Here is a 26,176-nt window from a genome sequence, read left to right on the forward strand (position 1 = left end):
TTTTTTAATGTAACATTCTATGTGACCTATTAACTTTAATTTTGAAAGTTTTATTTAAATTTTTTTTTTTTAAAAAGCAGCCTGAGCTGGGTACTTAGCATGGACACAAGGCCCTCTCTCCATTTGCCTCCTCCCAAGTCAGGCCCATAATTCAGGGGGCAGATGCGGCTAGAACAGTGGTGCTCCCTCTTGAGCCTACTGCAGAGTCACCTGGAGCAGGCTCAGAGCACAGGTTGCTGGGCTCCACCCGGCAGCTGTGATTCAGCTGCTCTGGGGTGGAGCTGAATAATGTGCATTTCTCACAAGCTCCCAGGGGATGCTAACGCTGGCTCTGGGGTCCAGGGACCAGGCTTGGCTAACCACTGTTTGAAACAACTCAAAGCAAGGCCCCTGCCACGCCCCCTGGTGCTGGGCATGCTTCACACAGGACCTGAGAAGTAGCTATTATCACCTTCATTCATAGAAAAGGACACCAAAGATCAAAGATGCTAAATAAATTGCCCGAGGTCACAAGTAGTAGACAGCAGAGCTAGCCATGGGGTCCTCTGTTTTTTTTTTTCCTGCATCTAGCTCCCCAGAGCTGGCTCTCAATGACTGAAAATATTTTCACAGTTCCAAGCTGAACTGAACAAAACAAGGACAATGGGAGTTTTGCATTAAGTTAGCCTTCTGAACTCAATTTAATGGAGTCTTCCTTTTTTTCCAAGACCGTCTTCATTTATATTTTAGGGAGGTAAAATGCTTTCATGCTTCTAAAATGATGGTGACGAGGGATGGTCTTTTTATTTTCTTTTTTCCATTTTTAATGTTCTTACTTGGCAAAATAAGTAAGTAAGGACCTAGTTCAGTCTCCTTTTTAAAAAACCCTGCTCTGTGAAATTTGTGACAAGTGTTGCCTCCCAGTATCTAAGTGGCACCTGCTTTTTTCCAGAGTAAAGATGGCTCAGGGTGACTTGTCAGAGTGGGTAGGTGGGGCACACACAAGCCCTGCCTCCAGACCAATCCTCTCCCCATTAGACCTATAGCAGGTTCTTCAGAGGCGCTGGCCTGTGGGGGCACATTAGGCGGGCTTCTCCAGCAAAACAGAACAGGAAGTGTCTGTGTATATGTGTATTATTTATATGTGTGTGCATACATATATATGAAATTTATATAAGGACCACACGAATGAGTGTGTGCATATAAATAGAAAGAGATTATGAGTGGTGAGCGCTGGCAAGCCTGAATTGCAGGGCAAGACAGAGGCTAGAAATTCCCCTGAGAATGGTGTCGAGTTCTTGAGTCCAAATTCCTTAGAATGGAAACTCGGGAATGCCAGGAGGATGTAGTCTTGGGGTAGAATTCCTGAGCTCTGAGACCCTCAGTTCCTTGCATGCAAGACCTCCAACTGGGGGCCGGTGCCCACCCCTTAAGGGGGCCATCTCCTTGTCTTCCGGTCAGCTGGCCGTAGAGGCTACTCATCGGAGAACCTCCACCGCAACAACGAGGCCAGTCTGCCACGGCAACAGCTGGACACCACAGCCCAGCCAAGGCGACACATAAAACTAAGAGCAGTGACACCTCCTTTCCCTGGGCTGTCGGCAGCCACAGGCACAGGTGTCAGGGAAGCAGGAGGAGGCTTTTCTCCCCGACATCCCGACCTGGCCTCTGCCAGGCATCCCCGGCCACCAAGGCAGATGCGCATGAGGCCAGCTTGCTGCTACTTGCACTTATTTCTGCTCTGACAGTTGCTGGAGTCGAGGGAGGAGGGTTGATGTTCCCACGAGCACTTCAAAGGGGGACACTGAGTCAGAGAGAGGGAGGCTCTGCTTCCAGGCCCCAGTGCAAGAGAAACAAACGGTGGCTCCGGCCAGCTCAGAAGGCAGCCCAGCACAGGAGCCAGGCCGCGGGAATTTGCAGGAGCCTTAGCAGCGGGGATCTGCAGGAGCAGGGCTGTGGGGATCTGCAGGAGCCGGGCCAGGGGGATATGCAGGAGCAGAGCAGCAGGGATCTGTAGGAACTAGGCCGTGGGGATCTGCAGGAGCAGAGCAGCGGGGATCTACAGGAGCCAGGCTGCGGGGATCTGCGGGAGCCCGGCCGCGGGGATCTGTAGGAGCTAGACCGCAGGGATCTGCAGGAGCAGAGCTGCGGGGATCTGCAGGAGTTAGACCGCAGGGATCTGCAGGAGCAGAGCTGCGGGGATCTGCAGGAGCCTGACCGCCGGCATCTGCAGCCTGGGCTCCACCCTGCTGTGCCCTCGTGCTGGGAATCTCTGTCTCTGGCCGAGGTTCCTCCTACATCACATCAGGGCAATAGTACCCGCTCCATAGGGCAGTTGTACAGATTACCTGCATTCGTATATCAAAAGCAACTAAGAGCAGTGCCCGTAATATAAATTACGCTTGGAAGTTGGCTTTCATGATTACTCAGTTCTTCATGTTCAGCACAGAAACATTTATTGATGCCTACCAAGCTCTCGAGGGGCTCCAGGGAGACAGGGACAGATGGGATCAAGTCCCCACCCCCTCCAGAACTCCCGGAAGACAAATAAACACACGATCTCATTAGGGAGGAAGAACTCTGTGCGCAGAAGCACAGGTTAACACGCAAGCCCCGAAAGGTGAAGGGCTGCCCCGAGGAGAGGACGATGCGCCATAGAACGGAACGGAAGTGGCCTCCGGGCAGGACGGGGACTCCCCACCCCCAGCGTGCAGCGGCCACAGAAAGGCTCTGGAGGGAGAAGCCCACGCCCCATGCTGGATCACACTGGCAAGGAGGAAGAGCCGTAAATATTCTCAACTCAAGTTATAAAATGACTGAGTCATGCAAGTAACCTTTAGGTATTCATAATTATTTGGGGAGAGTGGCGAGAGAGTCCTTTGTTCCATTAGAGATGTACACAGAAGAAGAAACCCCATAATCGGGATGTAGACACAGTACATTAAAATGCAAATTAAGAATTAAATAGCAAAACAATGGAGTTCTGCCAATTTTTTTTTATTGCTGTACAAATTGCTAATCAGTATCCAGTGTCATGTTGGTTAATTTGTTCCACAAGAGAAAAAAAAAGGTGAAGATCCCAGAGAGAGAGAGACGAGGAGGCCAGCACAGTCAAATCAATTGTGTACAAAACATCTGCATGACCTTTGGGAAACTCTTCCAAGTATCCCACTGGGGAGTCAAACTGACGATTTTCATTCTGGATCTGAAAGCACGGTGGTGGTGGGGACGTACCTCTGTGGTTTGAGTCAGAGACATGTCAAACGAGACCCCTTTTCTCATGGAGAGGACTAGTGGTGGACACAGCCAACCAACAAGTAAATAGTTAGACAAGATGATTTCAGAGAGTGTTAGTGCTATGTGGAGAGTAAAATCGAATGCACAGGAAGACACTAGAAAGTCGGGATGGTAGTTGCCTACTAGATATCATTCGTTCCTTAAAGGCCCCCTCAAAGCCAACCAGAGCCATGCACGCTCATTGCCGTGCACAGCGTGGGATGCGGCCCCTGGCTATGACAGGATCAAAAGCCGGGAGTTGAGCTGAAAACTCAGCTTCTCATCAGCCCCATCTTGAGTTGGAATGGGTGCCTGGCTTCAGCCTCCCCCAGAGCTCACAGAGGCCGCGGCTCACCTGCCAGCAGAGCGGATGGAAAAGGCAGTGCCTTGAGGCCCCGGAACCTGTCCCAGGGGACAGTCCCAGTCCATCAGCAGACACGCCCAGACCACCTACTACGCATGTCAGATCCTGACCGGGAGGAGGCTTTCCAAGATGGCTCCGGCGAGAGAGGACAGGCGCACGCGCCGCATCACGCCGAGGCGTGCGTGGTGACGCGCCGCAGTGGCCGTGGCGCGGAGGAGCCCGGGCGTTTCACCTGCCCCGCGTGGGATGGCGGCGGCTTGGGGACGGCTTCCTGGAGCAGACAGAGCCTGAAGAGAGTCTTGCGAGAGGAGCTGGACTAAAAAAGTCTTGGGGGAAGAAAGCACTGGGTCCGAGGGCCGTGGGGCTGCTGTGTTGTAGGAGCATAACTGATACATCAGCAGGAAGTGGGAGAAAGAGAGGGAGACCAGGGGGTCGGCAGGGGCCAGGCTGCAGGACAGCCTGCGGATCAAGAGGCAGACCATCTCCAGCGCAGGGGCAACGGGGAGCCGCTGACGGATTTCAGCCATGAGTGAGAGGGGCCCATTTGCCTCTTAGACAGACGGCTCCCGCGAGGATGATTTGGGGAGCACGTGGCTGGAGACAGGAAGGCCAGGGAGGAGCCTGCAGACGCGCGCCAGCAGCGAAGCAAGGGTGGAAATGGCCGTGATGGGATCCTGCCCCCGAGACCCCTGCCCCAGCTAACGGCAGGGAGCTGGGAACCCCCACGTGGGCAGCGGGGCAGGGCCTTTCTCCCTCCTCCTCTTCTCCCTGGCACCCCATTTCACTAGAGGGTAGGGGTCTCCTAGCCATGCAAACAGCCGACCTCCCAGCTCCCTGCACGCTGTCTCCTAGTTTGCAGTAATCAAGTTCAGTGAAAAATGGAGTCCTTGCCTCACGCCTCAGCATCCCTATTAAACTTTCATAACGTTAAACAATTAAAACATTCTGCCAGATTTAAGTCTGCACTTTCTGCAGGAACACTGCCACTGAGATAAAACCCTCAACAGCTCCTCAGGCCACAAACATATCCTTGACAATATGCTGCAGGCTCTGTCAGAGACCAAAGCCACGGGCTTCAAAAAAAAAATAAAAATGTTCATTTTTTTCATGGCAACAAATAATAATAAAAAAACAACAACTTTGTTTTTTATGAGGCCGCAATTGGTGAAGCCAAGCTCTGATAACGAGGCGACGGGATATTTATGAGGATCCAAGCACCGTTATGAGTGTGGAAAGGGGGTGCTGACAGGAGCTGTAACCCAATTCAGAGAGACTGTAAATTTGCCAAGGACTTCCAAGACTAACAGTGAAAATGAAAATGTAGAATCTTCTCCTGCTGCTGCGTTTTGGCTATTCTTTACCGCCACTGAGAACCCAAAGCCCCCGCTTACCACACCCCCAACCTGCAAACTCTCCAGGGGCTGGTGAAGGTAGTTTCAACCACAGTGAGTCTAGACCTGCACCACCCAGGAGGGCAGCCCCTGGTCTCCTGAGGCTATTGGTCACTTGAAAGGGGCCTAGTCTGAATTGAGTTGTCCTAGAAATGTGAATTTCACACCAGATTACGAAGACCTAGTACGAAAAAGAATGTAAACTAGCTAGGGAACATTTCATGTTGCAAAAATGGTATCTGGGATACACTAAGTTAAATAAGTTAAATTTTATTTCAGCTGTTTCTTTTCACAGTTTAAAAAAAAATGTACCTACTAGAGAATTTTAAATTGCAATGTGGCTTGCATCACCTTAATATCAGACAATGGCCTAGACCACAGAATTCACTCAGAATGATAACCATCAAGAATCAGTCAGTAGAGGAAACCCATCCTGTGTTGTTCTACCCCAGAAATGGAGCTGTCGTGAAGTCTACTGTCGGGGCAAATTCGAGAACCCTCAAGGTCTCTTACCACCAGACCTCAAAAATGCATTATCTCGATGGTGCATCAGGGTTCAAGTTGAAGAAAATAAAATTCAATAACAATTTTTATAGTGCTCTCACTTTGCTGTTACTCATTAATAGGTGTCAGCTAAATTAATTTGAGCTTGATTGTCCCCTAATTGGAGAGAGAGATAAATCCAGCTGAATGTGCCATTATGTGTGACACCTTGATCCTACAAAATCTTGTACATCTGAATTTACAACACTCTGCAAAAGAGGAAAAACCAGCTTTCATTAATTACAATAAAAATTACGATTATTGACCAAGAACATTATAATAGATGATAATGAACTAGGTCGTAACATATTTTCTCAGTAAAGACATTGATCAAGTCTTCACTGAGATAATATGTTAAAGCCTGATTATTAAGACTCAGGAAAATACCAATTGTTTCAAAGTTCAGAATATAAGTCAATTATTAAACCAATAAATTTGTAATACAGTAAGAAAAACCCTAAGGATGTGCCAATAGCTTCTACATACCCACATCAATATCTGACTTTTTAAATTAAAAAGTTCACCCATCATAGATATACAGCAGAACTTGTTCTAAGAAAGAGAAATAAAGGAGAGAAAGGAAGAAAAGTCAATGGAATGGAAATTTGTTTCTCTCTTGCCATCTTTGCAGGAAGGACAGTAAGTGGTATCATACCAGAATTTTATCAATTCTTCCAACAGAGAAAAACATTTATTTATGGAGACTTCTGGGAAGATGACATTGGAGTAGATAGGCAGGGCTGAACTCTCACAAAAACAGTTGAGGAAGGGCAAAAAGCTGTCTGAGGGGGCTGCTTGGGGATCTGCAGACCAGGAGAGTGCTGCACATCCTTGAGGTGGGTGAGGGACAGAGAGATGAAGAGGCCAAAATAAAAACTGTGAGTCACTTGCCCCCATGACCAGGAATGGCACCATCCCCCACCCTCAAGGTGAACAGCCTGGATGAAACCTGTGGCTCACTACAGCCAACTGAGAAGGGAACAGATGTCTTCCTGGGAAGAGGAAGGGTGAAGGAGAGGGCAGAGAATAGTTTAGCTTCAGTGAGTTTGGCCAGCAAAGCCGACTTTGAATCTTAGCTCTGGCCAGACCAGAATCTTGGGAAAGTGGAGACACCTACAAAGAAAGAATTGCCAATGAGTGCCATCTGCTGGCCAGCTGTGAAACTGCAAGGAGAAAAACCACTTTCAGGAATCTCTCGAGCTGGACCCCTTTGATCGGTTCTGAGCTCCATTAATGAGTTGCTAACCCTATTTTGATAACTTTAGCTGGAAAATTTTAAACACTTAGAATAAGTTGAACCCAAAATCAAAGAACAGCCAAGAAGCAAAACCACTAGGCAATAGAGAAATTGAAGGTTAGGGTAAGTTCACCAACATATTCAGGTATCTAAACATCAGCATAAAATTACAAGCCATATTAAGAAACAGGAAGAGGTGGCCCAGCCAATGGAACAAACGGAAAATCCTGATGAGACACGAGATTTAAGACAATCAATGTAAACACCCAATCTCCTAAATCAATTCAAGGAGTTGAAACAAATATTACTAAAGAGATAAAGGATATTAAGAGGACACTGGGGGATTCAACTCTCAGCCATTCCTGGATGATCCCCTAACGGTGTCATCTGCTCCAGCAGGAGCCCCATGCACCCCACTTTTCACACTGCTGCCCCAAGGCTGCTACCGAAGGATGCACAGCCTCAGGTGACACTGAGACCTAAGCTCCCTCCTCTGGGCCCTGCTCAGTAGGGGCCTGGCCACCTGGGCCACCTGCTGAAGCAGGTACTCAGTACAGTATTCTCCAAGATTTTTGGTTCCCTGGCCAGTGACAAGAACATGGATGAGAAACCCACCAAGCTGCTGCTAGCTTTGGTGATGCTTTTTCTAATTGTCATGATCATCCTCCATTACATGTATACCAGCACATAGTGCCAGTTCCTCTGCCTGCAGACATCCCGCTTCCACTTGGAAGATGAGAGCTCTGCCGGGTTTGTGCCCCACCACAATTTCAGCCGTGGCGACCTCTTGAGCAAGGCAGACTTTGACATCAAGGGCAATGACCTGATATGTTCCCACACATCCAGAAGACTCAGGCACCACTTTCAGCTTCCACCTGGTGCACGACATCCAGCTGTGCGAGTGCTGCGTGGGTCAGAAGAAATGTACTTACCACTGGTCCAGCAAGTGGAAGACCTGCCTCTGCTGCAGGTTCTCCATGAGCTGGAGTTGCAGACTACAGGCTGACTTGACCAAGCTCACCAGCTGCGTGCCGCCACGGTGGACGCAAGCAAAGCATCATGCTGAGACTGTCCAGGAACTTCAGCGACATCATCATTCTCTGAGACCTGGTGTCCTGGCACTTGAGCAAGTGGAGGCATGTCCAGAGAGGGACAACATGGAAAGTGTCCCTGCATGTCTGCAATGGAAGGCTCCCAACCTCTGACGAGCTTCCCACTGGGAATGACTGGTCTCGCTGCCTCCTCAAACAATTCAAGGACTTTGAGGACTGTTCCTCTAACCTAGCCAACAACTGCCAGGTATCATGTTCTCAGACCTGACCCCCATAAGCTGCTTCAACCTCTCTGTAAAGACCAAAAAGTAAAGAAACAAGGTCCACTTGGAAAACGCCAAATCAAATCTGAAGCACATGGCATTCTCTGGCCTCACTGAATTTCAGTGCAAGATCAGTATCTGTTTGAGAAAACCTTTAACATGAATTTTATTTCACCATTTACCCAATATAATACCACTAGGGCACCTAGTGTAGAAATCAGTGTGGAAATCCAAAAACGTGCCGAAGGACTGGATTTTCTGGATGTGGAATTATACAGCTAGGCTTTACAATTTTTGCAGGGGAATCAGTTTATGAGTCAGAAAGAACATCAGGAAGCCAGATAGGAGCCTCAGGAACAAAGCAAATTTCTGAAGGGATGCTTCCTTCAGACCCATTCCCAGAGCCAGAGTCAGGGCGAGAGCCAGAATCCGTGCCAGAAGCCAAATCACCATCTGACCGAGACTCAGAGTTCAAGAAGGACTTTGAACGAGAAGGAGACGCAGGGACCGCCAGAGGCTGGAGCCAGACCCAGAGCAGGCGCGGTGACGCTGGCACTGTCTCCCAAAGCTCCAGAAAAATGTGACAGATCTTAAAAGATGAGGAGTCCAAACGCGTCCTGCTTCCTTCATTTGGGAAGTTAAAAAGATGTCTCCTTTCAAGGGAATGGGATACCGTGCACAGGTAAAACCAACCTCAGTATGTAATTAAATTGTCTCTCTTGAGTTTGTTGGACTATGAATGCCATCCAAAAGCCAAATAGACTCACCAGAAATTGCCACTTAGATATTTTAAGAAGTTCTTAAATTAGTTACAGAGACAAAGTGAAAACAGAATGCTACTGTTTAACTTACTGCTAAGAAATGGATTTTAAATTATTCATGATACACTGTTAAAATGCAATCTTGGAGGCAAACGAATAAAACAAAATAAATAAAATGAGACGTGAAAGCTTTTATTATCTTCAATTTTAACAAAGAATCATTTAAATAGAATAACGGATGGGAAATTTTACAAAATTGAGGAAAATGAGAAATTTCTCTCACAATATGAGGGGATTTATGTAAAAAACATTGGCTTTTCAACTCCTTTTTGTTATTTAAGAGATGTTTAAATTTTTAAACTTTTTCTACTTTCTGCTGTTTAAAAGTATTAAGCAGAGTACATTTTATATGAAACAAAACAACTTTTCTTTACTAATTGGAATACCAATGTAAAGATTTAATTTCCAGACATTTTCACAACACTATAATTTCAACTATTCTAGAATATTTTGGTACTACTTTTCATTAATTCTTCAAGTTGTACTCATTCCAAACAAACGCATTTATAGAATCTTTCTTCATTATCTAACTGGTGTGTTGTTGAATTCGTTGTGGTATATAATCCTGGATAAGAGTTGGACTTTCTACAGATTTGTCTTATCAATGTTCGTGGAATAAAGTCCTTATCAAGAAACTCTTGAACAGGAAAATGTGTCTAAAAAGACTGACTGAATTTATTCTTGATCAAAGAAAACTGAACCTGAATGTGAACTGTTTATTTACTTTTTATACATGTTTATTGCAATGTTTTCGGTTGAGGTGGCTATTTCTAGCCTACTAGTTCTTTTTTGAGGTTGACAGATTCTAGACTATTACAAGAGGGAAAAAAATAGTAGAATAAGCATTAGGACATCCAGAGTTATTCAGTAACACTAAAAGGTATACCTCAATACTTTGGGTTAGCCCTTCTACCAGATTTTGTATTAAGAAAAAACAAAAGGAAAGAGTGTTTGGCAGTGTGGTTATGTGCCATGAGCATATGCATTGAGGAGAGTGATTTGGCAAAAAATAGTTTCAAGAAATCAATTATGAATTGAGCAAGGTAAAATAAAAAACTATGTGGCTCATGGTGCTATGAAGCATCATGATTCTGGGCAGTTTCCATTTTTACAGGTTTTGCTATATTTTTGTAAGAACTTACATTAACCCCATGACAATCAACCACAGTCTATAAGACGACTAGCAATGGCATTTGTTTTCAGGAGAGGTATGCTCAGAGGTGTGACCATAAAGTCACATCTTGTATGATCTGCTCAACTGCATGATCTGGTTCCATCTGTAATACTATGGTCACAAGCAGGACAACAATCTGAGTATTTGAGTTTAAAAATAGATATTCTTGACTCTACAATTGTATAGGTATATCAACATTTTGTTTTGTGTAACTAATGTAGCCTTGGGCTGTGAGGGAACTGAAAAACTGGAAGGAATTTTTAAAAATCAAACAAATTGAAGTCAAAGTATTTTGAAGTAAAACTATTTTGTGTACAGTGTGTTTTTAAAATAAGCATTCTATAGATGACTACGGAATCTCAGTATTGTTTAGTTTTAATTGAAAATACTTGTTCTTAAAGTTGATAGCAACTGTGGGAAAGCAGGATGGAGCATAAGCCAGCAGAAAAGCTTGTTCCTAGAAAAAAAAATCTTGTGTAATTGCTATGTTGTACATGGTTTGCAGAGATTAAATGCATTTTCTTTACCTATGCTGATTATTGTATATAGGGGATGTTATAAATATACCTTTTTGTCATTATCATGTAAATTCCATGATTTCAACTGTAAACATCAGTCCAATGGTGGAGCTTTACAAACCACTCACTGATTTTGTGTATTTTAACAAATGATAGAAAATAAAGTTTAAATTACAAAAAAAAAAAAAAGCAGACAAAACTGGGTGGCACAAAGGGCAATTTGAAAGCCTTCAAAGAAAAGTAACAGAGGTTATGGGAATGAAAGACAATGGATACAATTAAAATACATTAGAGGAGGCGGGGCAAGATGGCATCCGAGTGACTGCACCCTCATCATCACTCCTGCAAAAAACCGGCTGAGTGGGGACAGAATCCTGCCCAAGTGAATTGTATTGGGAACCCACAAAGGAGGAGAATTCTGGACATCAATCTGGAGAAAGCACAACAAAAGGAGTGCTTGCTCAAGGTAAAGCAGAGGGTTTCTGGCACTTGTGCCCAAAGATGTGCGAAGGCTAAACCTTTCCCCTAGGGCTAATAGCCGCAGCATTCCCTGAACACTGCCAGTCACAGGGCGGCGTTCCCGAGCCCCTTGTTCCCGCAATCTCTGAACCCGCATTCTCCAAACCCCGCATTCCCCGAATCCAGCATTCCCCAAACCCCGCATTCCCCGAATCCAGCATTCCCCATATCCCGCGTTCCCTGAACCTGCGCTCCCTGAGCCCGCAGTCCCTGAACTCAGTGCTCCCGGAATGAACCCTGGCATTCCCCTAGCCCACCGGCCTCAGACAAATTCCGAGAACGGGAGGGTTCTGGTGAGGGGTGCAGAGGGGCCCAAGGAGGGCAGGTTCAATTGTTAGTCCCCCTTTTCTGAGCTTGGAGGAGCATGTCAGCTGGCTTGGGGAGAGGCTAGGAAGAGAGGGGAGGTCAATTTGCTGAGGCATTCCTCGATTTACCGAAATGCCCTGAGATAGGGAAAATTGGTCTGGGAAAAGGTGGAGTCAGGCAATTAACTAATCCTGTGCAACACACCTAAGGGAGGGGGACAGGAGGACGTGCTTGGTAGGCTTCCAACAGCATATTTAGGATTCACTGCAAAGTGTGTGTGCTCTCTCTCAAAGAGACTGAGAGTCATTATTCTCTGTGGTGAGTTGGTTCACCAGGGTTCCATTTGAATCTCAGAGGGAAGCTCTCACATGGGCTTCCTGCTGCCCTGGGAGAGAGGGAAGGGAGGAAGAGAGAAAGGGGGAAGGACAGACACCTGAGAAGTTTATTCAATTGCAAAGAGGACTCCTTACTTGAGAGCTTATCTGGGTTTTTTTGTTTGTTTTCTTGCCTTTCCTTCCTCTTTATCCCCCCATTGCCCCCTTTTTTTACTTTTGTTCTTCTTTTTTTCTATTAGGTGCTGCAGGCAGTGTTTCTTGTTTGCTGTGCTTCCTTATCCTCAATTTCTTTTTTTCTGTGTGTACTGATTTTGGCTACCAATGCTATCCCCTTTCCTTTACATCTTTCTATCTTCCATATTCTGTTGTTGCTTTCACATTCCACCTTTCTTTGTTTAGCCTCCAATTTTTCTGGCTTTTTATTTCTAACACCTCTATTCTGTTTTCTATGTTTTATTCACTCTTTATGTTATTGTCCTTTCATTTTTCTTTCCCTCTCTCCAGGTCACACTGGCCCTTTAATTCATACTATATTCTTCTCCATATTCAGTTTCCCCATCTCATTGTAGGTACTTCACTTTCTTGTTATAACTCTACACAGCTTACATGAATATAATATTTATTCTCCTAGGTCTTACATGGTCCTTCCGCTGACAATTACTATCAATACTACTACTTTTTCTTTTCTTAACTCTTTTGCTTTCCCTGGCCCTAATCTTTTTCCTTCAAGGGAACTTAGACAACAACAAGGAAATAGAATAAGAAGAACAAATGTCAAAGAGAAGACTTAACACACACACAAAAACAGCATGTAAATAAACCCAGGGATTAGACAGAGAAGCTAATCAACTAGAAAAACCCATCAAGATAAAGTGATGACCACATAGCAACAAAAAATTACAAACCATACCAATAATCAGGAAGACAGGGCCCAATCCAATAAAAAAAACTAAAAACCAGGAAGAAGAGCAAAACATCAAACAACTACTCAAAGCTCTCCAAACAAATAGCACAGGTCAACTTAATGAAGTGAAAGAAGAGATTAAGGATATTAAGAAAACACTTGGAAAGCACACAGAAGAAATTTTAAATATACACAAAACGATAATGGATATGACAGTGATGACTAAAAGAAAAAAATTCCTAGCCAAGAATACTCGAGCCAGCAAAGCTGGCATTTAAAATGACGGAGAGCTCAAAATATTCACAGATAAACAGAAACTAAGAGAGTATGCCAATAAGAAACCTGCTCTTTAAGACATACTAAAAGGAGTTCTGCATGAGGAAAGAAAAAAAAAGGAGAGTTGGAGAAGAGTATAAGAACAACTAAAAAGACAAAAAAGAAATAAAAACAACATGTGACATACACAAATCCAAAGAAAATATGCCTAATGTAAGTAATTCCTTGAGAGTAATAACACTGAATGTCAGTGGATTAAACTCACCTGACAAGAGATACAGATTGGAAGAATGGATAAAAAAATATGACCCATCTGTCTGCTGTCTACAAAAAACCCATCTTAGACCCAAGGATTCAAGGAGTTGAAAGTGAACAGCTAGAAAACAATCTCACAAGCAAATAATAACCAAAAAAAAAAAAGGGGGAGCAGGAATAGCTATATTAATTTTGGACAAAACAGACTTTAAATGTAAAACAATTGTGAGAGACAAGATGACACTACATATTAGTAAAACGGGTATTCTTTCAAAAAGAAAGAACAATCATAAACATTTATGCTCCTAACCAGGGTGCCTCCAAATATGTGAGGCAAACACTGGAAAAACTAACTGAAGGCCTAGATGCCTCTACATTTATAGTGGGGGACTTTAATACACCATTATCAACATTGGACAGAACATCTCAACAGAAAATCAATAAAGAAACAAAGACTTGAACAATATATTAGAGGATCTGAACCTAATAGACATATACAGAACATTACACCCAAATACAGCAGGATATACATTCTTCTCAAGCACACATGAGTCATTCTCCAAGACAGACTACATGCTAGGCCACAGAAAAAGTCTCAATTCAGAAGACTGAAATCATACAAAATAATTTCTCTGATCAAACTGGAATGAAGCTGGAAATTTGCAAAGACCAGAGAGCAAGATTAGGCACAAAGATATGGAAATTAAGCAACACACTCTTAAACAAACAGTGGGTCAAGGAGGAAATCTCAAAAGAAATCAGTAACTACCTTGAACCAATGAAAATGACAACACAACATATGAAAACCTATGGGATGCAGCAAAAGCTGTACTGAGAGGGAAATTCAGAGCCTTACATTCATACATCAAAGAAGAAGAAAGAGCTAAAAATCAAAGACCCAACTGCACACTTGGAGGAATTAGTAAAAAACAAACGAAAAAACTAACCCTAAAGGAAGAATAAAGAAAGAAAGAACAAAGATCAGAGAAGAATTAAATGAAATAGAAAATAAAAAAGCACTAGAAAAAAATAAACAAAGAACTGGTTCTTTGAGAAGATCAATAAAATTGACAAACTCTTACCTAGAATAGCAAAGAAAAAAAGAGAGAAGATACAAATACATAAAATAAGAAATGAGAAAGGGGATATCACCACTGACTCCACAAAAATAAAGACTATCATAAGAGGATATCATTAAGATGTTTATCCTACCCAAACTGATCTATAGGTTTAATGCAATTCCAATAAAAATAAACACAGCATTATTTAATAAACAAGAAAAACTAACTATGAAATTTATTTGGAAAGGAAAGAAGCCCCAAATAGCCAAAGAGATATTGAAAAACAAAAATGAAATTGGAGGAATCACACTACCTGGCTTTAAAACCCACTACAAAGCTACAGTGATCAAAATGGCATGGTATTGCACGAGGATAGACATACTGACCAATGAAACTGAATTGAGAGTTCTCATATAGATCCTTGCATATACAGTCATCTGATATTTGACAAGAACATCAATTCCACTCAACTGGGATTGAATGGACTCTTCAACAAATGGTGCTTGGAGAACTGGATATTAATACACAAAAGAAAGAAAGAGGATTACAATCTCACACCTTACACAAAATCAACTCAAGATGGATCAAAACCTAAATATAAGAGCCAAGACCATAAAGACCTTAGAAAACAATATAGGAAGCATCTACAGGACATTGTAATAGGAAATGGCTTCATGAATTTCATACCCAAAGCACAAGCAGCAAAAGAAAAAATAGATAAATGGGACCTCCTCAAAATTAAAGCCTTTGAACCTCAAAGAAGTTTTTTAAGAAAGTGAAAAGATAGCCTACCCAATGGGAGAAAATATTTGGTAACCATATATCTGATAGGAGACTAATAACCAGCATATATAAAGAAATCCTATATCTTGAAAAGAAAAAGACAGACAATCCATTTTAAAAATGGGCAAGAGATTTGAACAGTTGCTTCTCCAAAGAAGAAATACAAATTGCTAAAAAATGCATGAGAAGATGCTCAACATCAGCAGCTATTTGGGAAATGCAAATCAAAAATACAATGAGATACCATCTTATAACCACTAGACTGGCAGCTATTGAAAAAACAGAAGACTACAAGTGTTGGAGAGGATGGGAAGGAATGGGAACCTCATCCACAGTGGGTGGGAATGCAGAAGGATACAGCCATTCTGGAAGACAGTTTTGTGGCTCCTCAAAAAACTAGCCATAGATTTGCCATATGACCCAGCAATTCCACTGCTGGGTATATACTCAGAAGAACTGAAAACAAGAACATAAGCTGATACATGCACACCAATGTTCATGGCAGGATTATTTACTACTGCCAAAAGTTGGAATCAACCCAAATGCCCATCAACAAATGAATGGATAATCAAAATGTGGTATATACATACTATGGAATACTACTCAGCTGTAAGAGGGAATACAGTATTAACACATGGGATAACATGGATGAATCTTGAGGACCTTATGTTGAGTGAAGCAAGCTAGGCATTGAAGGACAAATACTACATGACCTCTCTTATATGAATTAAACAAATCAAGCTGTCTCAGAGAGGTAGAGACTGGATGATAGGCTTACAGGAAATTGGGGGATGGGGGAGAGGAAGGTTGTAAGCGGACACCTACATGGGCAAAATCTATGATAAAGTGGAGGTAAGTAGTTGTTCAGGGAAGGGATAAGACTGGGGCAGAGAGATACTATTGGGTGGGGCCTTGCAGGCTTGAGGCAGCTGTTGTTGGGAGGATGGGTCAATTGGGCCAAACAGGGAGGTGAAGATGGTCAACCACCACACCAGGGAACCAAGAGTATCTAAAACTGCAAGCAGGAGAATCCCATCCATCAGGCATGTGGGATCTAAGCCCCTTCTTGATTTAGAGGTGGAGTGGACATCACCATCCTAGGAAACACAGGATGGAGAAATAAAATATGGATTAGAGTAGACTTACTGGTATTCTACTATAGAACTATTGTGACTCTAGCAATAGTTGAAATTGTAACACTCATGTGGAAACAGTGGACACAGTTGCCAAGGGCAGGGAGAGGGAAGAAGACGTGTGATGTGGGGGCATTTTCAGGACTTGGAGTTGTCCTAAATGATATTGCAGGGTCAGGTGCAGGACATTATATATCCTGCCATAACCCACTGAATGGACTGGGGAGAGTGTAATTTACAATGTAAACTATAATCTGCAGTGTAGCAGCGCTCCAAAATGTATTCATCAAATGCAATGAATGTGCCACAATAATGAAAGGGATTGTTGATGTGGGAGGAGTGGGGGTGGGGTGGGGGGTGGGGTATAAGGGAACCTCTTATATTTTTCAATGTAAAATTTTTTGTGATCTATGTATCTTTTTTTAAAAAAAGACAATTAAATTAAAAAGATAAAAAAAGCTCAGCTCCGCCACTTAAAAAAAATTACGTTAGAGGCACATAAGAGCAGATTTGAACTAGTGGAAGATAGAATTAGGGAACAGGAGGAGAGATCATTTGAACTTGAAATGCCTGCAGAACAGATAGAGAAAAGAATGGGAAAAAAAATTTAACAGGGTCTCAGGGAATTGAATGGCAACGCCAAATGCACAAACATAGGCATTATCAGTATTCCAGGAGGAACAGAGAATGAAAAAAGAGACAAAAAGAATATTTGAGGAAATCATGACAAGAAAACTTCCCAGCCCTTATAAAAGACATAAATACCAATATCCAAAAAGGACTACACACCCCAAACAAAATAAATCCAAATAGACCTACTCTGAGATATCTACTATTTAGAATGACAAATATCAGAGATAAAGAGAAAATTCTGAATGCAGCTAGAGAAAAGCAAAGCATCATGTACAAGAGAACCTCAATAAGATTAAGTGTCAACCTCTCCAGAAACCATGGAGGAGAGAAGAAAGAGGTATGATGTATTGGAGATACTAAAAAAGAAAAATTGCCAGCCAAGAATTCTTTGCCTGACAAAACTATCTTACAAAAAATGAGGGTGAGTTTAAAGTCCTCACAGAAAAACAAAAACAGAGAGAGTATGTTACCAAAAGACTGAATTTATAAGAGACACTGAAAGGAGTGTGTGACAGTTTGAAGGTCTTTTAGGAATCCAAAAAGAAACTAATCCATTCCTGTGGGTATGAGACACTTCTGACTAGACTACATCAGTGTGGTGTGACTAGGATTGACAGTCCAGCCCCTCTTCCTGGGTCTATTATAACCAGAGGCATGTAGAAAAGGGAGGCCCCTATTATATTGATCCTGCCATGTTAGAGAGGACTACAGGAGAACAGAACCCCCCAAAGGCATCAGGAGCCGAGGTCCAGGGGGAAATGAGTCATATGTCTAATAACTCACAGCTGAACTCAGAAAGAAAGCACAGCAGCCAAGACTGATAGAGGAGGTGCAGAAAGAGATAAGTCCTATGCCTGGTTGCCCTCAGCTGAGCTCTCAGAGATGGCAGATTCAGGGGGGGCCAGCAGAGACCTAACTCAGCAGAGATCGGCGGCCATCTTGCTTCACTGCGCAGCAGCTGGCTTTGGTGAGAAAGCATGTCTGCTGATGCCTTTATTTGGAACTCAAAAGCTTTTTCCCCAAATATAACCCCATTTTAAAAGCCAATGCATTTCTGGCATTTTGTATTGGCAGCCCTTTGTCAAACTAAAACAAGGGGCATAAAGAGGTATGGGATTTTTCCTTTCAGAGATTGGAAATGTTCTAAAATTGACTGAGGTGATGACAGCACAACTCTGTGATGAAACTGAGAGTCACCGAGTGTATATTTTGAATGGATTGTACAAAGCATGGGACTATAGAACACAATGAATCCTGTGATGGAAGATGGACTATGGTTAACAGAACAAAGACAAGAATATTCTCTCATGAACTATAACAAATATAAAATACTATTACAGGGTGTTAATAATTGGGTGGGTGGGGGGAAAAATAAACCAAATGTAAGATATGGTCTTAGAGTTAGTAATTTTAAAAAAATATTGAAATATATGACTCACACAAACATACATAAACAATAAGTGTATAAGTTGCAAACTTACAAAACAAACATATATAACATGAAACAAACATATATAACATCTCACCCTACCACCAATAACTTGCATTGTTTTAAACCTTTTTAACTAATAATTAAAGAGCATTGTCAAAATATTACTATTAAACAAAGTATTTTCCCCTAACCAATACTATTATCTTTTTATCATTTATATATGAACATACATAAACAAGTGTATAGCAAAAGTTGTGAACTTACAAAGCAAACATGCATGACATCATACAGGGGTCCCATACATCAACCCTCCACCAACACCTTGCATTGTCATGAGGCATTTGTTACAAATTATGAAAGAATATTGTAAAAATCTTACTATTAATCATAATCCTTATCTTAGATTTGGTGTGTTTTTCCCCCAACCCACCCTATTATTATTTTTTAATATATTTTTATGACAGAAATTGTAAACTTATAAAACCATGCACGTGTGCAGAATTCCCAAACAACACCCCTCCATCAACACACCACAATGTGATGTGTCATTTGCTACAGATGAAATAATATCATCTGATTATTACCATGTCCATAGTGTACATTTGGCTCACATTTTCCATACTGCCTCAGTATCAACACAGTACCTCTTTTGCACAGATGCAAGAATATTTTATTATTACTGCCAACCAGAGTCCGTAGGTCACTCCAGCTGTATTTTTCCCGTGCTTCTCCACATTCCCATCACCCTGCAGTAGTGATGTACATTTGCTCTAGCTCACAAAGGACACTCTTGCCTCTGTACCATCAACCACAATTCTCATCCACCTCTTGGTTTACTGTGCTATTCAGTTCCTAGATTATTCTCCAGCATTCCATCAATTGGTATTTACATAACTAGACTACCATTTTCAGTCATATCCCCATTTATCAACTAGCTATTACTCACTGTATGTTATCATCTACTCTATAAATTTCCATATCTTTACAGTAAAGTTAATTAAAATTTCTACATACATTAACATCAGTAGCCCACTCAGTCCTCCTCTTATCTCCTTTAAGAATCCACCATCTACCACCAGGTCTTGAAGATATTTTCCTACAATTTTTTCTAGAAGTTTTATGGTTCTTGTCTTTATTTTTAGTTTTTTGATCCATTTTGAGTTAATTTTTGGATAAGGTGTGAGTTAGGGGTCCTCTTTCCTTCTTTCAGCTATTGATATCCAATTCTTTCAGCACCTTTTGTTGAATGGATTGTTCTGCCTGAACTGTGTGAGTTTGACAGGCTAGTCAAAAATCACTTGACCATACCTGTGAGGGTCTGTTTCTGAACCATAAATTAGGTTCCATTGGTCTATTGTGTCCATCTTTAGGCTAGTACCAAGCTGTTTTTACCACTATAGGTAGGTATTATGATTTAAAGTCTGGAGATGAGGGTTCACGTTTCCTTTTTATGATGTTTCTGGCTATTCAGGACTCCTTACCCTTCCAAATAAATTTAATTATTGTGTTTTCAATTTTTTCTTTAATGCTGGTGGAATTTTTATTGGGATTGTATTAAATCTGTATATCAATTTGAGTAGAATTGACACCTTGATATTTAGTCTTCCAATCCATGAGTATGGAATGTTTTTCTAGTTATTTAGGACTTTTAAAATTTGTTTTAATATTAAGTTGCAGTTTTCTGAATACAAATGCTTTATATCATTCGTTAAGTTTATTCCTATTTGAGTTTTATCTGTCATATTTTATTTTCACCACTCTTTTGACACTTTTAGTTACTTTTATTGATATAATCTTCATTTCTAGACTCTCTTCCAGGCCCCTCTCTCCTGCCTTTTCTTTTCAGGCTCTAGCACACCCTTTAGTATTTCCTGAAAATCTGGTCTCTTTCTTAGCACTTCTCTCAGTTTCTGTTTATCTGTGAATATTCTAATCTTGCCGTCATTTCTGAAAGACAGTCTTGCTGGATATAAGATTATTGGCTAGAAGTTTTTCTCTTATTGTATCTTAAATGTATTATACCACTGTCTTCTTGCCTCCATGGTTTCTGGTAAGAAATCAGCACTTAATCTTATTGGATATCCCTTATATGTTATGCATATGTTGCTCTCAGAATTCTCTCTTTGTCTTTGGCCTTTGACATTCTGATGAGTATGTGTCTTGGAGTTGGTCTATTTGAATTTTTTTTTTTTGGATGGGAGCACATTGTGCTTCTTGGACATGGATATCTATGTCCTTCAATAGAGTTAGGAAATTTTCTACCATTATTTCTTCAAATATTCCTTCTGCCCCTTTTCCCTTCTCTTCTCCTTCTGGGACACCCATGACATGTATGTTTCCATGTCTTTTGCTGTTATTTAGTTTCCTGAGAACTTGTTCAATTTTTTCCTTTTTTTTTTTTTCATCTGTTCTTTTGAGTGTTCACTTTCAGGGGCCATTTCATCAAGCTCACCAATCTTTTCTTCTGCCTCCTCAAATCTATTATATGATTCCAATTTTTTAAATTTTCATTTATTGTACCTTTCATTCCCATAAGATCTGCTGTTTTTCTATGTATGCTTTCAAATTCTTCTTTGTGCTCATCCAATGTCTTCTTAACGTCCTTAATTTCTTTAGCCACCTCACTGAATTTATTAAGGAGGTTTGTTTGAATATCTAAGATTAGTTGTCTCAACCCCTTTATGTCATCTGGAGGCTTATCTTCTTCCTTTAACTGGGCCAGAGCTTCCTCTTTCTTGATGTGGATTGTAATTTTTTGTTGGTGTCTTTGCATCTGGCTTACTAGAGTATTTATTCTGGGTGCAGTTTTTTCTCTTTAGTTTAGGGTTTCCTATCCTTTCTCCCTTGCTCGTTGTACAGTAGGAGCCAAGCATGTAGTTGGTGCTGTAAGCTGTGAAGGCTCAAGCTGCCCTCATTGCACCAGGGGCCAATGAAGCTTCTCCCAACTTTCTCCTTTGCCAGGGGTAGGGACAGTGTCACAGCTATGTGGAGTAATCCAAGTGCAGACCTAAGACTATAGGTGCCCAGAAAGACTGATGAAGTTTCACATCCCTTTCTTCCCTGCCTAGGGCATGGATGGAGCTGCAGTTGTGGGCAGCAATCTATGTAGTGTGGGTCCAAGATGACCGCAGTTGCCCTGGTAGACTTCTGATATTCAGTCTATTCCAGCCGAAGTTACCTGCAGTTACCTGTATAGGCTGTTGCAGGGCTCCTCAGCCTCCTCCCCCGCCAGAGGCTGGGCTGAAGCCTAGGTGGGCTGCAGGCTGATCTGTGCAAAAGAAACTGGTTCCTGCCGACACTGAGAGTTTCAGTCAGCCCAGCTTCCCCTCAAGCTGGGGGCATAGTCACAGTGGCAGCTACTGGCCCCTTCCAGACTTGGGCTGGTTCTTACCCCAGCTGTTCCCAAGGTTATCTCTTAGCCAGCTGAGTCTACCAATTAGTAGCCAAAATCAGCAGCCAACCGTCTCCTCCTCTCCTGTTTCTGGGAAATAGAGCTTCCAATTCCCATCACAGAATAGCCCCTGGGGTGGCTCATGCTGCCAGAGCAGGATAATCATTAGCCTGCCCAGCTTGGCTGGTAATTTCCTGGAGAGGCTGGCACAGGTCCCCGCAGCTTCCTCCCTGCTGGAGGTGGCACTGGGGCCTAGCCTAGACCTGCAATCTGACCTGAATGGAAAGAAGCTGTTCCCCCAACCCTGGGATCCTCAGTCCGCCCCACTTCCCCTCGTGCCAGTGCAGAGTTAAGATGGCAGCTCCCAGCCTCTTTCTTACTTGGACAGGCTCAAGCTTTAGCTGTTCTCAGGATCATACTCTAGCCCGCTGAATTTCCTCATCAGTAGCTGAAATTGGTACCCAACCATCTCTTCCTTCCCTGTTTGGGGAAGTGGAGCTTTCAAGTGCAGCTGCAGAACAGCTCCCGAGTTGGCTTGTGCCTCCAGTGAAGGATGGGCACTGGCCTCCATGGCACGGAGCACTCTACTTATGAATCTTCTCTGCAGACGGGCAGTCTCCTCCTTCCACTCCTTCAAGGACATTGCAGGATGCTCTTCTGGTCTCCTGGAGCCCCCAAACAGGTGCTTCAGCTAGCTCCAGAGAGCTCTAGGGGCTTACCTACTGCCCTGTAGCAGGAGCTGACTCTAGGAGCTCCTTACTCTGCCGCCATCTTGCTGGTTCTTACAGTTAGTAATATTTTGATGATGCTCTTGCATAATTTATTTCACAATGATGCAAGGTGTTGATGGTGGGGTAATGTATGGGAGCACTATATGATAATACACATGTTTATTTTATAAGTTCACAACTTTTACTATAAATTTATTGTTTATGTATATTCATGTATGAATGATAGACTTCAATAAATTTTTAAAATGAAAAAACATTTTTAATAGTAATGTTTTAAAAGTGAAAACAGTCCATAAATTCAGAGATCAATAACATAATTCACCCCAATTAAGAAGTAAAAAGATATACCAGTATCTATACATTTCCTTCTAGCTAAACCATTTTCTTTCCTCTCTTAAAACTGGAAGGCAACAATTCAGATGAGATAGATTTGGCTTGAACGAGGAAGACAGATGTTATTATGAAATCAGTTTTGTCACGATGGAGGAAGAGCTCCAGTCCCATGCTACGTTGGGCACTAGACAAAGAAAATTCAACCAGAATGCATCCCTGACCTGAGGGACTCAAAAATGTTTTTGAAAGAATAATTCATTTTCTAGGTGCAAAAATATTTTAAAGGTATAAAAATATAAAAGATGAAAAAAAAAATCTACCCTGGTTTAACCTCTTTTGTGCCTTACTAGCCACCTAACACTCCAGAACAGTTAACTACTTTTATCAGGATCTTGTGTATTCTTTCAGTTTCTTTTGCATATATGACACACAAATGTATTTTTTATTTTTCTCCTATTCCTTTTTAAATGTATGTACACACACATATATATATTTAAAGATACTTAAGAGTATGTAAATGTTACATAAAAAATATAGGGGATTCCCATATGCCTCTCTGCCTCCACCTCCTACGTTTTCCCTCATAAACAACATCCTTCATTAGTGTGGTATATTTGTTATAATTGATGAACACATTTTGGAACATTGCCACTAAGCATGGATTATAGTTTACATAGACGTTTAGTTACACCTACCCCCTTTTTAACACAAAAGGTAATCCCATATGCACACACATGCACCCATTGACTTTGCTTTTTTACATTTAGTTGCTTGGACCTTTCTCTGTATAAGCACACAGAGAGTGTCCTCATATTTTTTAACTGCTGCATTGTATCCCATTATGCAATTAAAACCAGGTCCTACAGATGGATGTTTGGGTTATTTGAAATCTTTTTACTATTACAAAAATGTAAGGACATCTAACCTAGCACTAACACACCCTTATGGAACAATGTAACTATCTAGCTTCCTATCCTCCTTCCTATCTCCCTCCCTCTCTTTATTTTATTCATTCATTTATTCCCCCAACATCCTGCACTACGTGCCTTGGTCCTGGGTGGAGGAAACATCAACTTGGCCCATCTCGGTTCAACAGGGGGAGGATAGAGTGGCAGCTCAGGGCAGTGAACCATAAGCTGTGGCAGGTTTTATCTGGGGGATAATTCTAGTTATTGATGAGAGGCCACCCCGCCTGATGGTTACCAGAGTACATCCAGCTGAAACAGGAGGAGAGCTTCGTAACTGGCTGGCCTCCCGGCACTGGGGTTCTATGTGCCGCACTTTGTGATGGGTGACTATTTAGAAAAGGAAATGTGAGTCGTCTGCATTCCCCACCCCCTCTAGACAACCTCCATTATTTTTAGGTAATTCCCTTCCCAGTGCCAGGCCTCCTGAGGGTCGCCACCAGCCTGAGACAGTATTCCATAGTCTGGGCCATGCCAGGCATCCTCCTGCGGCCAAAACCTGAGCAGGACCTTCTCTTCATTTCCCAGAAACTGGGGAACTGTCTGCACAGAAGCTCCAAGTTAGCCAGAGAACGTGTTCCAGTCTTCAGGGGCACCACTTCAACCCCGTCAAGAGGCACATCTCATTATGGAGGTGTGTAAAGAGTGGCCAAGGATGCTGAGAATGCCACTTCCCCAGCGGCCTGGTGAGCAAGAACTGGACAAGGAGGCAGCGTCTGTGGGATGGTAGGGCCCCAGAAAGTGGAAACAAAGCCACCTGCAGGACAGGTTCCTGGGGAGAATCGGTGGGATGGCATCAAGAGTCATTTAATATCCAACAATAAAACTGAGTGTGGACTCTGGGTCAGGCACTGTTTTACCTGCTGGGGCTAACACCACGAGAAAGATGAAATCCCAGCCTTTGGGAGCTTACATTCCAGCTGGAGAGACAGTCAATACATATATAATAGAAGAGATCTGCTAAGTGTCAGTTGGTCAACCAGCCAGCATCTGCTTACCCACTGCTCATGGACAGGCACTGTGACCAGGTAAGAGTCAGAGAGTGAGGCACAGTGGGCCAAAAGGAGCCTTAGAGATGTGTGAAGACCTCTACAGGGCCCCACCTCCTATGGTGGTCACCCCAAGTCACACAGCAGGCTGACAGAGTAACCCAAACTGGTCCCAGACAGCAAGGAGTGGCCTTGATCCAGGATAATGGCCACTGCCATTGTAGCTCCTATTTATAGAATGTGTTTCCTAAAAATACATATTATTGTGGTTTTCTCTTTGCATTTCACTAAGTTGCCTTCTATATCAGCCATAGATAGTTATTCTGCCTGATAGGGTTAGGGGGTGTAGCAGTTTGGTATTATTTATGAATTCTAAAAGTAGATATTGGATTATGTTTGTAAATTGGTCTGTTCCTCTAGGTACATTAGATTGTATTGGATTCAAAGGTTTCACTCTTAGTTGATTACATTATGATTAAGAAGACTTTGGGTCATGTCAGTAGGACATTGATTCCCCACCCCTTTGGTGGGCAGGGACTCACAGAGAAAATGACAAGGCAGAGGAATTACTTTGGAGTTTTCATATTGGAGCCCGGGAAGTAAACACACAGAGAGGCAGATAATGTGAGAAAAGAGAGAAGCCTCCATGAGATACGGCAGAGGCCCCAGGAAGGGAGACAAGCCGTTCACCTGATAGTCTACAGCTGGCCTTTTAGAGCGAGTAGAGCAGCTGAGCCTGGAGAGAAATAAGCCCTGGGAGAGAGATGACAATTATCCCAGCCTATAGGTGATATTGGAAGAAGCTGGGACCATGAAGCCTTAAGAGGAAGAGGAAGCCTGAACACTTGCAGAAATCGGCAGCCATCCTGCTCCAACATGTGGCAACAGACTTTGGTGAGGGAAGTAACTTACACTTTATGGCCTGGTATCTGTAAGCTTCTAACCCAAATAAATACCCTTTATAAAAGCCAACAGATTTCTGGTATTTTGCATTAGCACCCCTCTGGCTGACTAATACAGGAGGTATGAACCCTATATAGGTTAGGGTTGCCTGATAGGTTGGGGGTACGAGAAAGTGAGGGTCACAGAGCTGGAGTATTTAGACTGTTATGAAAAAAACTCAAAGAGAAAAAGTTGTTACCAAAATAAGTTTCTTGTTTAGCAGAGACGTTAATCTTGAGTGCTAGACATTGCCAGGAATAAAAGACTTTCCAAATTTCTCTAGCATTCATTTAATATATTTAGGGTGAAGCCCAGAGGACACAGATCCTCATTTTTCCCACGGCATAGGAAGGATGCCTCCTCCGCAGGAGCTTGCTGGGCTCGAAGCCATGTGGCTGTGGGGCAGACAGATGCTGTCGGGAGCCTGGAAAGTCCGAGGCCTGCCCCTATGGGCTGGAGGACTGGAGAGCAGGGGAGGGCAGCACTGGAGAGGAGAAATCCAGCAGGGATCAAAGACCCAAGGCCACACCTCAAAGAGGGTGGGCGTGGGAGGGAGCGAGACATAGCCAG

General features: G+C 42.7%; 1 protein-coding gene and 1 pseudogene across 1 annotated transcript in view; one reads left to right on the forward strand and one right to left on the reverse strand.

Annotated features, from left to right (window-relative positions):
• Positions 1-26,176, reverse strand: part of GPR39 (G protein-coupled receptor 39) — a 247,886-nt gene that overhangs the window by 130,094 nt on the left and 91,616 nt on the right. The window lies entirely within an intron of this gene.
• On the forward strand, positions 6,459-8,699 carry LOC139439371 (heparan-sulfate 6-O-sulfotransferase 2 pseudogene; annotated as a pseudogene).

This window comes from Dasypus novemcinctus, chromosome 7, assembly GCF_030445035.2.
Source record: "Dasypus novemcinctus isolate mDasNov1 chromosome 7, mDasNov1.1.hap2, whole genome shotgun sequence".
NCBI classification, from domain to species: domain Eukaryota; kingdom Metazoa; phylum Chordata; class Mammalia; order Cingulata; family Dasypodidae; genus Dasypus; species Dasypus novemcinctus.